Consider the following 16,385-nt stretch of genomic DNA (forward strand, 5'->3'; position numbering starts at 1 on the left):
TGAGGTGACTGGAAATTATATCCCAAAAGTGCAGAGTACAAACATTCTTCATTCATGGTCTTTTTTAAACTCATTGCTGAAAACACCTGTATTTTTATGAGAAATGATCAAATTTTAATGTTAAGATGAAAGAGAAAGAGGTTATTGTACATGTTGTAATTTCCAACAAAGGTCAAAGTCTGTAAAGCCTGCCATCTAATTTCTATTTTTACACCAGATTTCCAAAATCAAAGTATGCTTTTCAAACTGTATAAAAAAGGTCCTTTTCTAAACAGTAGTTTAAGAAAGTAGCTTTTAAAAAACTCACAGCAATTCAGCATTTCTGTTTAAAATATAAATCTCTAATTTGGAGTCTGTTAAGAGGTATTCTAACTGGTTCCAACTCAAGCACAACCCTTAATGACCACCATTGAAATGAGAATTGAACAAAGGAGTCCTGTATCGGTGCTTTAAATAAAAATGAATGGGTAACTGTTTACCATTTCTGGTCATTTCTAAATTCAATGGTCAAACTTCAAGCACTGAGAGCCAAAGAACTCAGGGTGGGTCACCAAGAAACAAATTGAGCAATTTAATTTTCTTTTCAAATGGTTTTTAAAGGTCCACCTGCTTTCTTATTCTGTGGAGGTACTCCCTACCCCATAAACCATGGACCACATGAAATAAGATAAACCTTTCATAATACTTGCTGTACCCACTGTGCAGTTAAATAGCCCTATTAATGGCAGTCAAAAGGATGGGAAACAAAGCCAGAATTATAAAACAAAGAACTGCAGATGATGGCAATCTGAACCAAAAACAGGAATTGCTGGTGAAGCTCAGCAGGTTTGGGGGTATTAGTGGGGAGGAAGCAGAGTTAATGTTTCAAAACCAATGACTCTTCCTCACTAAAGCCAGAATTACTCCTGGAATTATTCACTCCTGAGATCTTACTAGAATATGTGTCAAGTATTACTTTACACTGAGATATTAGGGGTATGATCACAACTGAGCAAAATACTAGAGGTCACCTTTGCTGAAAGGTTGTCCTGGTCCTATTGAACACATAACCTCAACTGTGATTCAGTGCAGCACTGAGTGATTCTTGATCTCTTTGGTGTCTCAATGTCTGAATGACAAATTAAATCAAGGCCTCAGGAATACAAAAAATACCAAGATACCAAGAAGTGCAAGTAGGTTCTCCTGGTTAATGTTTATCCTTTCATCAACACTAATTATATTAACTTTTTTTGATGTTTATTGCAGTTTGTGGGTGCAGAGTATCTGTCACATTTCTCTGCATTACAAGTGATTACATTTCAAAAGTTGTAAATTAAAAATAGTACCTCCAGAGGTATGAACGGTGTTATATAAAATTGGAAGATAATTCTTCTTTTTACTTACAGAAACTGAGCTGTCATTTCGCTTTGTGGCTCCATAACCAGGATTTATATTGACAAGATTTTTTTTAGGTTTGTCAAATTTCAAGTCTTGATTTTAGTATAGCTGAAAATGTGTTGCTGGAAAAGCACAGCAGGTCAGGGCAGCATCCAAGGAGCAGAAGAATCGACGTGTGGGGCATGAGCCCTTCTTCAGGATTCCTGAAGAAGGGTTCATGCCCGAAACGTTCGATTTTCCTGCTCCTTGGATGCTGCCTGACCTGCTGCGCTTTTCCAGCAACACATTTTCAGCTCTGATCTCCAGCATCTGCAGTCCTCACTTTCTCCTTGTTGATTTTAGTATACCCTTGTTAAATTAGTAAAATAAAAAGATTTGACCAATTCACATTTTTTCTTGGTAAATGTTTCTTCAAATCATTTCACATAATTCATAGTCTGAAAACTGGTGAGTTCACGCGTCTCTCCAGCACTTGGAAACGGCATCTCTGCCAACATTCGGATTGAGTACTGCTGCCCTTCAGCTAAGGCCCTGTCAGCCTCGTCTGGTGTTTCCAACAAACGTATATAATTCTATGGGACTCTCTAAAAAACAGCATAGAATTTTCCTAAGGTCCTGATCAGCATTATCACCTTAGCCAACAACAAAGATAGAATAATGTATCAGCTGCAGCTTAGCTTGATGCACTCTCACCTTGAGACTAATAATTTCAGGTTCAAATTTCACTCCAGAGTTCAAGCACATTAATCCTGGCTGGCACTTCAGTGCAGTATTGATGGAGTACCGCATGGTTAGTGGTGTTGACCTTCAAATGAGATGTTTAACTCAAAGTCCGATTTGCCTGTTCTAATGGATGCAAAAGATCCCAAGGCACTATTTTGAAAGAAAAGGGAGTCATCCCTGGCCAATATTTATCATTCAAATGACAGCACAGATTCAGATTATTAGGTCATTACCACAGTGTTGCCTATAGAAGCTGGCTATGCACAAACTGAATGTCAGGTTTCCTGCACTTCACTAAACTTTAAATATGCATGATATTATCAGTGCTGCTTCTCTCGCTCGATCTGAACTAGAAACATCTATCAACTTCGCATCCAATTTACACCATGGCCTCAACTTCACTTGGTCCTTCTCAAACTCCTTTCATCCTTCCTTGACACCATTTCTGAGGAAGGCTGGCCACAAAATACACTACAAACTCACTGATTCCCATGGTTACCTCGATGATACATCCTCAGGCACACATTCCCCTCCCCTCTTTTATCAGCATTTCACAGGGACCATTCTCTCCAGGATACTCTGGACCATTTCTCCTCCATTCCCAACATGTCCTCATACCCCCATGGCAATTGCAGAAGGTGTAATATCTGCCTGTTTATCTCTGCCTTCCTCAGCACTCAAGAATCCAGCCATACCTTGCAAGTGAAGGAGCAACTTACCTTTACTTCATTCAGTCTAGCCTACTGCATCTGTTGGAGACAGTGTGACTGTGGAGGCAAAACGCAGACTGGATGACCGCTTTCCAGAACGCCTTTGTTCTGTCCACAAAAGTGACCCCAAACTTCAACACATCACCTTGTTCCCACCCTAACATTTCCGACACAGGCCTGCTATAGTGTTCCTGTGAGCTCAAAGAACAATATCTCAATTTTTGTTTGGGGAACCTGCAGCCAGTATGACTCAACATCAAGTTCAATAACTTCAGAGCCCAATTCCATCCTTCCATGTTTTTATCCAAACCACACTCTATCCTGTTTTGACATCGCTTGCTTTTAGCAAAATCACCAATTCTCAATCAGTCCTCTGCCCATTATCACATTATATGGATTGCACTCAGTATAGCTCACTCACAGTCTCCTACTCTTAGCTCTTATTATCACTTATTCAGCTTTTCTTCTGTCAATTACATAGAAAAGCTGCAGAGCTGGGCTGTGTGGTGGCAAATGGAGTTTAATGCGGACAAGTGTGAGGTGATTCACTTTGGTCGGAGTAACCGGAATGCAAAGTACGGGGCTAATGGTAAGATTCTTGGTAGTGTAGATGAGCAGAGAGATCTCGGTGTCCAGGTACACAGATCCTTGAAAGATGTCACCCAGGTTGACAGAATTGTTAAGAAAGCATACAGTGTTTTAGCTTTTATTAATAGAGGGATCAAGTTCTGGAACCATGAGGTTATGCTACAGCTGTACAAAACTCTGGTGCGGCCTCACTTGGAGTATTGTGTACAGTTCTAGTCACCGTATTATAAGAACGATGTGGAAGCTTTGGAAAGGGTGCAGAGGAGATTTACTAGGATGTTGCCTGGTATGGAGGAAAGGTCTTACGAGGAAAGGCTGAGGGACTTGAGGCTATCTTTGTTAGAGAGAAGGTTGAGAGGTGACTTAATAGAGACATATAATATAATCAGAGGGTTAGATAGGGTGGACAGGGAGAGCCTTTTTCCAAGCACAAGGGGGCATAGCTTTAAATTGAGAGGTGATAGATATAGGACGGATGTCAGAGGTAGTTTCTTTACTCAGAGAGTAGTAAGGGTATGGAATGCTTTGCCTGCAACGGTAGTAGATTCACCAACTTTAAGTACATTTAAGTCATTATAGAACATAGAACATAGAACATAGAACAATACAGCACAGAACAGGCCCTTCGGCCCACGATGTTGTGCCGAACTTCTAACCTAGATTAAGTACCCATCCATGTACCTATCCAAATGCCGCTTAAAGGTCGCCAATGATTCCGACTCTACCACACCCACGGGCAGCGCATTCCATGCCCCCACCACTCTCTGGGTAAAGAACCCACCCCTGACATCTCCCCTATACCTTCCACCCTCCACCTTAAATTTATGTCCCCTTGTAACACTCTGTTGTACCCGGGGAAAAAGTTTCTGACTGTCTACTCTATCTATTCCTCTGATCATCTTATAAACCTCTATCAAGTCACCCCTCATCCTTCGCCGTTCCAACGAGAAAAGGCCGAGAACTCTCAACCTATCCTCGTACGACTTCCTCTCCATTCCAGGCAACATCCTGGTAAATCTTCTCTGCACCCTCTCCAAAGCTTCCACATCTTTCCTAAAGTGAGGCGACCAGAACTGCACACAGTACTCCAACTGTGGCCTAACCAAAGTCCTGTACAGCTGCAACATCACTTCACGACTCTTGAATTCAATCCCTCTGCTAATGAACGATAATACTCCATAGGCCTTCTTACAAACTCTATCCACCTGAGTGGCAACCTTCAAAGATCTATGTACATAGACCCCAAGATCCCTCTGTTCCTCCACCTGACTAAGAACCCGACCATTAACCCTGTATTCCGCATTCTTATTTGTTCTTCCAAAATGGACAACCTCACACTTGGCAGGGTTGAACTCCATCTGCCACTCCTCAGCCCAGCTCTGCATCATATCTAAGTCCCTCTGCAGCCGACAACAGCCCTCCTCACTGTCCATAACTCCACCTATCTTCGTATTATCTGCAAATTTACTGACCCACCCTTCAACTCCCTCATCTAAGTCATTAATAATAATTACAAACAGCAGAGGACCCAGAACTGATCCCTGCGGAACTCCACTTGTAACTGGGCTCCAGGCTGAATATTTACCATCTACCACCACTCTCTGCCTTCGACCGGTTAGCCAGTTTTCTATCCAATTGGCCAAATTTCCCTCTATCCCATGCCTCCTGACTTTCCGCATAAGCCTACCATGGGGAACCTTATCAAATGCCTTACTAAAATCCATGTACACTACATCCACTGCTCTTCCCTCATCCACATGCTTGGTCACCTCCTCGAAGAATTCAATAAGACTTGTAAGGCAAGACCTACCCTTCACAAATCCGTGCTGGCTGTCCCTAATCAAGCAGTGTCTTTCCAGATACTCATAAATCCTATCCCTCAGTACCCTTTCCATTATTTTGCCTACCACAGAAGTAAGACTAACAGGCCTGTAATTCCCGGGGTTATCCCTATTCCCTTTTTTGAACAGGGGCACAACATTCGCCACTCTCCAGTCCCCTGGTACCACCCCCGTTGCCAGTGAAGACGAGAAGATCATTGCCAACGGTACTGCAATTTCCTCTCTTGCTTCCCACATAATCCTAGGATATATCCCGTCAGGCCCGGGGGACTTGTCTATCCTCAAGTTGTTCAAAATGTCCAACACATCTTCCTTCCTAACAGGTATCTCTTCTAGCTTGCCAGTCCATTTCACACTCTCCTCTTCTACAATACGGTCCCTCTCGTTCGTAAATACTGAAGAGAAGTACTTGTTCAAGACCTCTCCTATCTCTTCCGACTCAATACACAGTCTCCCACTACTGTCCTTGATCGGACCTACCCTCGTTCTCGTCATTCTCAGGTTTCTCACATACGCATAAAATGCCTTGGGGTTATCCTTGATCCTATCCGCCAACGATTTTTCATGCCCTCTCTTAGCTCTCCTAATCCCTTTCTTCAGGTCCCTTCTGGCTATCCTGTATCCCTCCACTGCTCTGTCTGAATCCTGTTTCCTCAACCTTATGTAAGCCTCCTTCTTCCTCTTTACCAGACATTCAACCTCTCTCGTCAACCAAGGCTCCCTCACACGACCATTTCTTTCCTGCCTGATAGGTACATACATATCATGGACACGTCGTATCTGCTCTTTGAAAAAGTTCCACATTTCCACCACATCCTTCCCTGACAGCCTAAGCTCCCAACGTATGCTCCTCTAATCCTGCCTTACAGCATCGTAATTTCCCTTCCCCCAATTATAAAATCTACCTTGTTGTGCGCACCTATCTCTCTCCATAACCAAGGTGAAAGTCACAGAATTGTGGTCACCATCACCAAAATGTTCACCCACTAACAAGTCCACCACTTGTCCCGGTTCATTACCGAGTACCAAATCCAATATGGCCTCCCCTCTGGTTGGACAATCTACATACTGCGTTAGAAAAGCTTCCTGGACACACTGCACAAACACCGCCCCATCCAATCTACTTGATCTAAAGAGCTTCCAATCAATATTTGGGAAGTTGAAGTCGCCCATGACTACGACCCTGTGGCTTCTGCACCTTTCCAAAATCTGTTTCCCAATCTGTTTCTCCACATCTCTGCTGCTATTGGGGGGCCTATAGTAAACACCCAACAAGGTGACTGCACCTTTCCTATTTCTGACTTCAGCCCATACTACCTCCAGAGGCAGATCCCCCTCAAACTTCCTTTCTGCAGCCGTTATACCATTTCTAATTAGCAATGCCACCCCCCCTCCTTTTTTCCCACCCTCCCTAATCTTACTGAAACACCTGTAACCAGGAACCTCCAACAGCCATTCCTGTCCCACATCTATCCACGTTTCCGTGATGGCCACAACATCGTAGTCCCAGGTACCGATCCACGCCTTAAGTTCACCCACCTTATTTCTGATACTCCTTGCGTTGAAGTATACGCACTTGAGCCCGTCTCTGTGTCCGCAAGTAGTCCCTGTCAGTGCTACCTTCTCCACAGCCTCCCTACAGTCTTGGGCATCCTGACAAACAGCTAACCTACTTGCTGGACTACAAGTCCGGATCCCATCCCCCTGCCAAATTAGTTTAAACCCCCCCGAAGAGTGCTAGCAAACCTACCCCCCAGGATATTGGACAAGCATATGGATGTACATGGAATAGTGTAGGTTAGACGGGCTTCAGATTGGTATGACAGGTCGGTGCAACATCGAGGGCCGAAGGGCCTGTACTGTGCTGTAATGTTCTATGTAAAAATGTTCTATGTTCTAAATGATCTGTATCCATAATCTCCTTGTTTACCTACCCCTTTCAGATCTCTCTCTTTCTAGGCTCCATTTCCATCTGTCTGGTCACCTTTCCCCTTCCCACCCTCTCTCCTAACTTCGTTTTCAGCATAAAAGGTATCACCTTTTCCTAGCTGCTAACAGTTCTGATTAAGAGTCACTAGACTGAGAACATTAACTCCTTTTTCTTCCCACAGATGCCAGACCTGCTGTGCTTCTCCAGAAATTTGTTTTTGTTTGAAAAGTACCCGACTGGATGTGGATGTGAGATATCTGGTTGTGAAAACTACAACATAAATCCATGTTTTTCTTTACTGTTGTTTACCCCATTTGTGGATTGTTGGCCTTTATTAAGAGCAGTCAGTTGATGTGTTATCCACAAAAGATTTAACATCAAAATGAAATATTGAATATAAAGTACTTCACAAGCAGATAAGTAGTTCAGGAGAATCTAATAGCTGCTCAAATTTATGAACAGGTTTGAGAATTGTGCATGTCTGTGCATGGGCAGTATAGTCGCTGGAGTGGTACTGTCACTGGACTTATAATCTAAACCCAAATATTGTGTACAGTTCTGGTCACTGCATTATAAGAAGGATGTGGTTCACCAGTATGCTGCTGCAGATTATAGAATTTTAACTCAATAAAACCTTGGAACTATAAGTCTTCCACAACTTGAAACCACTGTCAATTGTCATAAAAACCCACCGGCTTGACGGAAGGAAATCTTCCATCCTTCTCTGGTCTGGCTTACATGTGATTTTATGTAACACAGCAAGATTGTTGACTCTTGACTGCCCTATGAGTTGCATCAACCACTAGAGAGTGTCAAAAAAAAGGAATGAAATAGGACAGAATACCTGACAATGCCCTAAGCAATGAAAATGACAATGGAAAACTCAGCACTAAACTCAGTACTCTGTAAAGTCCTTCTTACCCACATCTGCGGGCAGAGGGTTAGTGCCAGCATTAGGAGCATGGTCTCACAGACTAGTCAAATAACAGCCTAACATGGTCATACTTATGGAATCATAGCTTATCCACAACGTCCACACCAACACTATCTCCGGATAAGTGGTATTGAAGGGGCAGGGTGGTAAACAATCAGGACAGAGTTGCCTGGGAGTCATCAGATTACTGCCGAGGGGTTTTTGCCCGAAATGTCGATTTTCCTGCTCCTCGGACGCTGCCTGACCTGCTGTGCTTTTCTAGCACCACTCTAATCTTGACTGGGAGTCATTAAAACTGACCCCTGACCCCATGAAGTCACATCCAGTCAAACATGGGCAAGGAAGCCTCTTCCTAACTCGTACTTTTGGATTTGCAGAAAGCTTTTAGTTGGTTAGCAAAATCAAAGCATATGATATAGGAGGGAATATATTGACAAAGATTAAAGACCGATTAATAAGCAGAAAACAATCAGAATCAATAGGTGATTCTTGCATTGACAGACTGTCACTCATGGGATGCTGCAAAGATCAGTACTTGTTCCACAGTTGCTCACCACATTTATCAATGATTTAGACAGGGGATGCAAAAGTAGTATTCCCAAGTTTACAGACGGTACAAAGCTAAGCATTGTGTTGTGGGGAATGATTTCCGGATTTGGACAGGTTTCGTTAATTGACAAGAATGTGAGATTATCCACTTTGGTAGAAGGAACAGATGTGCAGAGTATTTCTCAAATGATAAGAGATTGGAAAGTGTGACTTTAATGTCCTTGTCAATAAGTCACTGAAGGATAATGGAATGTTAATCCTTTGAAGAGGATTTGAGGAGAAGAGTAGTGAAAAATAGAAACAGGAAAATAGGAGCAAGAGAAGGCCATCGGCATCACAAGGCTGCTCTACCATTCAACAGGCTCATGGCTGATTCAACATTCCATTTTCCCCCTTGATTTACCTGCTGATCACAAATCTATATCAGTCTTAAGTATACACAAGGACTCTGACCGAAAGCTCTCTGTGAACTTGTCCAAATCACATTGAAGCATCTCTGCATCCTCCTCATAATTCACTCTCCCACCCAGTTTTAGATTAGATTAGATTACTTACAGATGGAAACAGGCCCTTCAGCCCAACAAGTCCACACCGACCCGCCGAAGCGCAACCCACCCAGACCCATTCCCTTACATTTACCCCTTCACCTAACACTACGGGCAATTTAGCATGGCCAATTCACCTAACCTGCACATTTTTGGACTGTGGGAGGAAACCGGAGCACCTGGAGGAAACTCACGCAGACACAGGGAGAATGTGCAAACTCCACACAGTCAGTCGCCTGAGGCGGGAATTGAACCCGGGTCTCTGGCGCTGTGAGGCAGCAGTGCTAATCACTGTGCCACCGTGCCACCCACTTTCTCTTCTGCAAGTCTGACATTTTGCTATAGTTGTAAAGGGGCTTGGAGAGCCCACGCCTAGAGGTTTCTGTCTCTTTATCTCCTATTATTGCCACAAAGGTAATGCAATTAAGATATACCAGGGAGGGTTGTACCTAGGATGATGGAACCATGCAATGAAGGAGACTGGAAAAACTGGGCTTATGCTATCTAGAGTTTCAAAAACAGACAGGAGATCTAATTGAAACCTGCAAAATACTTAAAGAGACAGGGTAGATGCAGATAAGATATATCTCCTGGTTGGGGTGTCTAGAACGAGTAGGCACAATTCAAAAATAAGGAAGATGCCATTCAAGACCAAGGTGACTTTTTTTTACCCAAAGGTGGTGAATCTTCTCTACCTCAGATCGCTATAGAAGCTCAGGCTCTGAGAACTTTTAAAGTAGTGGTTAATAATTTGTTGATTATTGATGGTGTGAAGCATTATAGAGATGGTGTGCATAAAAGGGACTTCAGTGACCATATCAAATGGCACAGTACAATCAATGGGTTGACTGGCCCCTTGCTATTATTATGTTCTGATCATTACCACAACCGCTGAAGAAACTGATTGAGTCTGAAACGATATAGCTTCTAGCCTGGGTCTGTAATAGGTGCTCACAGATCCAAGACAAAAAAAACATACTTGACTGAATGGTCACCAATCTGACTGCCACAGATACGTTCCCTGTAGGCTAATTCAATGAAGAAAGCAGGAGGACATTCCAGGAGCAGTAAAAGGCATACTTAATAGAGCCCTCTCACTCTGCCGAGGACATGCAGGTCCTGGGGCCTCCTCATCGCCGCTCCCTTACCACCCGACACCTGGAGGAAGAGTGCCTCATATTCCGCTTCAGAACCCTTCAACCCCATGGCATCAATGTGGACTTCTCCAGTTTCCTTATTTCCCCTCCCCCAACTCCCCCAATTCTAATCTTACAGATCAACACCGTCCTCATGACCTGTCCCATCTGTCAATCTTCCTTCCCACCTATCCGTTCCACCCTCCTCTCTGACCTATCACCTTTACCCCATCTCCATCCACCCATTGTATTCTCAGCTACCATCTCCCCAGCCCCACCCCCCTCACATTTATCTCTCCACCCTCCACTACCAACATCCTGTTGGGGGGGGGTTCCTGGTTTACCTTAGATCAGAAATTGAATTGAATCAGACACATAAGTAGTATGGCTACAAAGAGCAAGTCAAGGCTAAGAATCATACAGCAAGTAACTCAGCTTCTGACTCCCCAAGGACTGTCCAATATCTACAAGATAAAGTCAGGAATGTGATGGTTTATTTCTGACATGCCTCGATAAGTGCAACTCCAAGAAAACTCAAGAAGCTTGACACCATATAAAACAAACAAGCCCATTTTATGGACACATCATTCATCAGGATAAACATTCATTTCTACACCAACGTCACTCAGTAACAGTTGAGTGTGTTGCTGGAGAAGCACAGCAAGTCAGGCAGCATCCGAGGAGCAGGAGAATCGATGTTTCGGGCATAAGCCCTTCATCAGGAATTCTGATGAAGATTCTTGATTAAGGGCTTATGCCCGAAATGTCGATTCTCCTGCTCCTCGGACGCTACCTGATCTGCTGTGCTTTTCCAGCAACACACTCTCGAGTCTGATCTCCAGTATCTGCAGTCCTCACTTTCTCCTCACTCAGTAGCAGAAATGGCTACCATCTACAAGAAGCACTGCAGAAACGCATGAAGACTCATTAGACAGCATCTTTCAAACTCACAATCTCTACTATCTAGAAGGACAAAGGCAGCAGATACATGGGAACACCGCCAAGTTCCCCTCCATGCCACACACCATCATGACTTAGAAATATATCACCATTCCTTCATTGTTGCTGGGTCAAAACCAAAGAATTCTATCCCTAACAGCACTGTGAGTCAAACTACATCAAATGCACTAGATCAGTTCAAAATAGCAGCTCACAGCCTCTTTCTCAAGGGCAACCAGGGCAAGAAATGCTGGTCCAGCCATCAACCCCAACATCCTATGAGTGAATTAAAAAGATAACAATTGAGTAACTATTTCTATTGATCAGTTTCACGTACTAGTAAGTGTAAGAATAAAACCAGCTTGATAAGTATCAGAAGAAAGGTTAGAAGATCTTTTCATACATTGATTTTTGAAGATTGTCAATGCTACCATAGTGGTACTTAATCTGAATCAATCACAACGTTTCAGGAGAAAGTTAAATAAGCAGCTACAGAGGGAAAATAAAGAATATAAAGAAAACATTTTTCACCTGAAGTACAGAAATCAAAAGACAGTGAATAGCTTAAGAAAAATAAACAAAGAACTACAGATGTTAGAAATTCAAAACAGCAACAGAAATTGATAGAGAAATTCAGCAAATTTAGCACCTGTGGAGATAGAGTTAATGTCAACTGCTTTTGTAGTGAATAGCTTCTGTTTGGAGCTAGCGCCAGTGGAAAAGGAAATGGAGTCAATGGCTTTCTTCCATATTTGACTTACATACTTGGTAGTGGCCTTTCAATGTTAGTAGATTATTAGGCTATTCTCAAGTGTCTTCCAGAGCACTTTATTCTGCACTTACAGAATGTATGCAGCAAAATATTGCTAATAACAAATGTAACTTCATTTTTTTCAGGGTCTTTAAGTTAAAGTATATTATGCCAGAACATTACATAGACTGCTGAAAATACAAATACACTGCAATTTGTACTCCACATTTGACCTTGCAACTTGATCTTTTATTTTCTTTCAGTTTCAAATCATGTAACAGGGATTCATTTAAGTAAACTTGATTGTGTACCACTTAAGAATGTAGGTAACTCAACACCAACTTCCAGACTGAAGTGTGCTGTGAACAGTGCATCTCTGAAGATCATTAATTTCAAATTCATATTCATAATTTTTCCCAAGTTAGCTGAAATCACTGAATTGCAAAGTACTAACATGAAAACACCAATAAAATTAGGGAAATAGACAAGCTTGGAATATGATAGAATTTACCCTGCAGCTTGAAAGGGAGAAGCTGGAATCAAATGTAACAGTACTACAATTGAGTAAAGGTAACTACAAAGACACGAGGGAGGAGCTGGCCAGAGTTGATTGGAAGGGGACCCGAGCAGGGAAGATGGAGCAGCAGCAATTGCAGGAGTTCCAGAAGATAATTTGGGAGGTATAGCAGAAATTCATCCCAAGGAAGAAGAAACATAGTAAGGAGAAGATGAAGCAACCATGGCTGACAAGAGAAGTCAGGGAAAGCAAAAAAGCAAAAGAAAAAGCATACAATGTGGTGAAGGTGTCCGAAAAGCCAGAAAATTGGGAACCCTTTAAAAACCAGCAGAGGATAAGTAAAAGATTGGAAGGGGAAGATACTGGGGAAGCTGAGAGGTCTGAAAATCGATAAATCACCCACATATAATGGACTACGCCCCAGACATCTGAAGGAGATAGATCAGGAGATTATAGTGGCACGGACGGTGTCCTTCAGGAATCTAGTCAGGGGCCTCCCAGAGGAGTGGAAAAGGCAAATGTAATACTCCTGTTTTAAAAAGGCAAGGAGGCAGAACACAGGAAACTATCGGGTGGTTTGTCTGAACTTGGTCATTGATAAGATGTTGGATTCCATTATGAAGGATAAAATTACGAAGTACTTGGAGGTCCATGGCAAAATAGGGTTGAGGCGGCACAGCTTCGCCAAGGGGAGGTCATCCTTGACAAATCTGTTACAATTATTTGAGAAGGTCACGATCAATTTAGACGAAGGAGAGCCAGTGGACAAGATTTATTTGGATTCCCAGAAGGCCTCTAACAAGGTGCTACACAAGAGGCTGCTAAATAAAGTAACTGCCTATGGTATTAAGGGCAAGGTACTGGCATGGATAGAGGATTGGCTGACAAGCAGAGAGTAGAGATAAATGGGTATTTCTCAGAATGGCAGCTGGTGACTAATGGAGTGCCATAGGGGCCTATGTTGAGACCACAACTATTCACATTAATGATCTGAACAAAGGAACTGAGGGCATTGTTGCTCAGGTTGCAGATCACACAAAGGTAGGTGGAGGAGCAAATTGTGTTGAGAAAGCAGGGAGGCTGCAGAAGGACTTGGACAGGCTAGGAGAGTGGGCAAAGAAGTGGCAGACGGAACACAATGAGGGAAAGTGTGAGGTTATGCACTTTGATAGGAAGAATAGAGGCAAATACTATTTTCTAACCAGAGAAAGGATTCAAAAATCTGAAGCACAAAGGGACTAGGGAGTCCTTGTTCAGAATTCCCTTAAGGTTGACATGCATGTTCAGTTGGCAGTTAGGAAGGTAAATGCAGCATTATCTTTCATTTTAACAGGGTTAGAATTCAAGAACATAAATGTACTATTGAGGCTGCACAAGACTCTGGTCAAACTACATTTGGAATATTGTGAGCAGTTTTGAACTCTGTATCTCAGGAAAGATGTGCTGGTGTTGGAGGGGTCCAGAGGACGTTTATGAGAATGAGCCTGAGGATAGAGGGTTTTTCATATGAGGAGCAGTTGAGGACTCTAGGTCGTGTACTTGATTGAGTTTAGAAGGATATGGTGGGATCCTTATACTCAGAGGCTTTCATAGACTGACCGTCAAGAAGATGTTCCCACTAGAAGCAGAGACTAGAACCTGAAGGCACGTCCTCATGGTGAATGGATGACCCTTTAGAACTGAGATGTGGAGGAATTTCAGTCAGAGGATGGTGAATCTGTGTACTGCTACAAATGGCTCTGGAGACCAAGTCACTAAATGTATTTAAGACAGAAATAGCGAAGTTCTTGATCAGTGAGGGGATCAAGGGTTAAAGGTAGAAGGTAGGAAAATGGAGTTGATAAACATATCAGCCATTATCGAATGGTGAAGCAGTCTCCAGTCTGATTAGCCTAAATCTATTCCTATGTTTGATAGTTTTACAACATGACAAAAATTAGTGATAAGCCAGAAGATAGGAAAAAGATTTAACAACAAACAAAAGATGACCAATAAAGAAACTCCAAAATTAAATTTGCAAGTATTTTCAAAACAGACAGGAAGAACATTTTAAAGTATTTTAAAAGGAAGGGACAGGCCAAAGTTAAGATAAACCCTGCAGGGAACAAAACTGAAGAAATAATAATGGGGATCTTGGAAATGGCAGAGGAGTTGAATAATCTGCACCAGTGATGACAGTAACAGACACCAACAGTATTTCAAAAATTGCTAAATAATCAAGGGGCAAAAAGAGGAAGGAAATAACTATCATAGTAACTATTATTGGAGATAAAGTACTGGGAAAACTAAATGTGCTAAAGACCAGTAAGCCCCTTGCACCTAATAGTATAAATCCTAGAATATTAAATAAAAAGTAGTTAGAGACATAGCGGATGCACTGGTAGTGATCCTCCAAGAATCTTTAGATTCTGGATTCATCAAAAAAAAGGTAACCGCAGGCCAGTTAGCTCAATATCTGTGTTGAAAAATTGTTAGTCTATTACAAAGGGTATGATAGCAGAGTATTTAGAAATGCGTAACATGATAAAGCAGAGTCAACATGGACTCGTAAAGCAGAAATCATGCCTGACGCATGTACTGGAATTCTTTTAGAAGATAACAAGCATGATACATAAAGGAAAAACAGTTGATGTAATACATTTGGATCTTCAGAAGCCTTTTGATAAGATATAATACGTTAGGCTACTCAATAATAGCCCAGGTGTTGGAGATAGTACATTAGCGACTGAGTACAGGAATAGAAAGATAGGTCAGATGAACATTTGGCTAAACAGATGATAAAGGAGGGAGGGCTTTAGATTTTTGGATCATTGGAACAGCTTCTGGGGTAGGTGAGATCTATACAAGCTGGATGGGTTGAACCTGAATCTGAATGGATCTAAACTCTTTGCTGGGAAGTTTGCTAATGTTGTTCGTGGGCTAAACTGATTTAGAAGGGGGAATGGTACACAGAACAGAGTTAAAGTTGGAAGCAAGGTCCAATCAAATGCAGAAGGAAAATCAGGACAGTCCAGTAGCAGAAGACATGGGCAGCATAAGGAAGTTGGCAGGTCTGGAAAACTAAATTGTGTCTATATTAATGCAAGGAGCTTGACTGGTAAGACAAATTAACTAAGAGCACTATCAGCACATGGGAATATGACATTGTTGCAATCACTGAGACATGGTTGAAGAAAAGACAGGATTGACAGCTCAACATTTCAGGGTTTAGAAGTTTCAGGTAGGATGAGGGGGAAAAGTAAGAGAGATGGGAGCATGACTTTATTGATGAACGAATGATTTGGGAGATGCCGGTGTTGACTGGAGTGTACAAAGTTAAAAATCACACAACACCAGGTTATAGTCCAACAGGTTTAATTGGAAGCACTAGCTTTCTGAGCGCTACTCCTTCATCAGGTGGTTGTGAAGTACAGGTATAAGATCGTAAGACACAGAATTTATAGCAAAAGTTTACAGTGTGATGTAATTTAAATTATATATTGAAAAAGACCTGGATTGTTTGTTAAGTCTCTCATCTTTTAGAATGAACATATTAGTTTCAGTTCTTTCATATGTAAATCCCAGAACATTTAAAAGTTACATTCTCATGTGAACTTTAACAATTGGTGTCATGTCAGCCCAGATAACGCATTTAAGGCGTGAGCTATCGTGTGTGAGGCCATCTGGGTAGAGCTTTGAAATAAAATAAAGGTGCAATTATCTTGTTTAAATTATACTACAGGCCTCCCAACAGTCACAGGAGATATGTAAGCAAATCACAGAAAAGTGTGAGAGAAACAGAGTTACAGTTGTAAGGGACTTTAACTTTGCTAACATTAACTGGGATCACCTTAGTACATCAGAAT

The 16,385-nt window shown here is 42.1% G+C and overlaps 1 protein-coding gene across 4 annotated transcripts in view; it reads right to left on the reverse strand.

Annotated features, from left to right (window-relative positions):
* The window catches only part of kif6 (kinesin family member 6), a 570,521-nt gene that overhangs the window by 421,713 nt on the left and 132,423 nt on the right, over positions 1-16,385 (reverse strand). The gene's annotated exons all lie outside the window — the stretch shown is intronic.

This window comes from Chiloscyllium plagiosum, unplaced genomic scaffold (assembly GCF_037043375.1).
Source record: "Chiloscyllium plagiosum isolate Xiang-an unplaced genomic scaffold, Cpla_swu_hap1 HiC_scaffold_3, whole genome shotgun sequence".
Taxonomy (NCBI): Eukaryota; Metazoa; Chordata; class Chondrichthyes; order Orectolobiformes; family Hemiscylliidae; genus Chiloscyllium; species Chiloscyllium plagiosum.